The sequence below is a fragment of the Alligator sinensis genome, unplaced genomic scaffold, assembly GCF_000455745.1.
Source record: "Alligator sinensis unplaced genomic scaffold, ASM45574v1 scaffold237_1, whole genome shotgun sequence".
NCBI lineage: Eukaryota > Metazoa > Chordata > Crocodylia > Alligatoridae > Alligator > Alligator sinensis.
The window spans coordinates 1,627,926-1,629,825 of NW_005841849.1; positions in this window are offsets into that span (position 1 = coordinate 1,627,926).

The window sequence follows — 1,900 nt, forward strand, 5'->3', positions numbered from 1 at the left end:
GGAAGCGGCGGCCGGGCCGGCCCGGCGCCCTGGGCGGGGCTGCGGCTGGAAGCGGAGGCGCTGCCTTCGGGCGGCCGGGCAGTCCCGGAGCTGAGCGGGGGCGGGAAAACCCTCCTTCCCGGGAAAAACGGCCTTTGTGCGGGAGGGAGGCGGTGGCGGCGGCTCCGCGCGTGCCGGGTTCAGCGGGAGGCAGCCGGCTGGTGTCGCGCTGCCCCGGGGCTTTGCCCCGCTCTCTGTGTCGGCGGTTTAAGCCTCTGAGGAGGAGGAGGGGTGCTGGCTGCAGCCGGGGCGCTGCGCCCCTGCTCTGGTGGCGACCAAAGCCAGAGGCTTAGGGCTGCCTGCAGGGTCTTGCCCCTCCACCGGGCACAGAGCGATGGCCGTGACTTGGGGCCAGGAAGGATTTTACCCCGTGGTCAGATCGGTACCGGCTGGGAGGGGGGAGCCTGCCTCTGTGGCGGTGGTGTCCCTCCCCCCGGGATCTCCTGGAGCGCGTTAACCTGTTACAGAAGCAGGACATGAGCTGCCGGGTTCCCCTGCTTCACCTGTAGCACGTCTGTGTCGTGGCAGGGGTCAAGGCAGTCCTCTGTGGAGTTTAGACTATGGATTTGTCGTGCATGGTTTGGCTAGGGATGACCCTGCCTCAGGCAGGGGGTTGGACTAGATGACCTCGCTTCAAGCCCTGCTCCTCTAGGACTCTGATTTTTTTTTTATTATTATTATTATTATTATTTGGTCCTTTTTCAAATGCATGTAATTCAACCAGCCCAGGAAAGTGGTGTGGATGCTCTCACTTGAGTTTAGCTTGATTGTGAACAGTTTTAATAAGTGAAATATGAGCACTCCCTGAAATGAAGGCTGTTTGCATGGGTTTAACTGCATGGGTTTAGTTAAATCAGTGCAGAGACTTCTCCATTTTCGGTATCTACATGTTCCCCATTCTCATGGTGCCAGAGCACCTTGTAATCTTTGGTGTGTTTCTTGCCCTGCCCACATGGATCCCAGCCAATTTCCATGGAGAACCCAGGAGCGGGGTGCCAGCGCGGGGCCAGGGCCTGGGGCAGAGCCACAAGCTGTTCCCCGTGTACCCCTGCCCACAGAACCAGCACCCACCTAGCACAGGGCCACCTAGGGAGTTTTGGTGAGCTGTTGTGGGGGATGCTGACCCAGCTCACGACAGCTCACCAAAACTCCCTGAGTGGCCCTCAGGTCCAAATAATTGTCCACCCCTGAATTAGGGAGACTGCGTGAATTCAGGAACAGCTGTGTGAATTCAGGAACAGCAGTGTGTGGCTGGTAGGTGGCCAGTTTGCTTGGAGCCAAGGGTTACTCAAGGATGAAATGGATTTAAGGGAGTGGCCAGACACTGGGCCATTGGAGAACCTGATGCTAATGAATCTTCTCCCTCCCTTTCAGAGGGGTAACTTAATCCCCAGCCTGACTTACCCCTGTATAAAAATTGTGCATCAGACATCTACTCCAGTTTTTCTTTTTTTACTTTAGCAAGAAATCGAACTACCATTGGCTGCAAGAAAAATCCTCATGACACTTGCTGGCACCTTTACAGTGAGGTGATGTACCAGCTGCAGGGTCACATGGGGATCATGGACCTTCCACCACTTTCCTTCTTCATCACCCTGGGCAGCCTGGCCTCAGCCTGTGGTACAGCCATTGCCTCCCTTGCTTCCAGGCTCTGATCAGGGATTGTGGATGGGGGGGGTTGAATACCACCTCCATCCAATGAGGCCACAACAACTGAGTTGGATTTGGGGCACAAGGATTCTGGCTCTGAGGTGCTGGCACTACTGTCGCAGCTGGAAGGGCCTTCAGGATACAGAGTGGAGATCAGGTGGGCCAGAGCTCTGATTTTGGGGTAAAGCTCAACACCCCACAAGTATTGGAG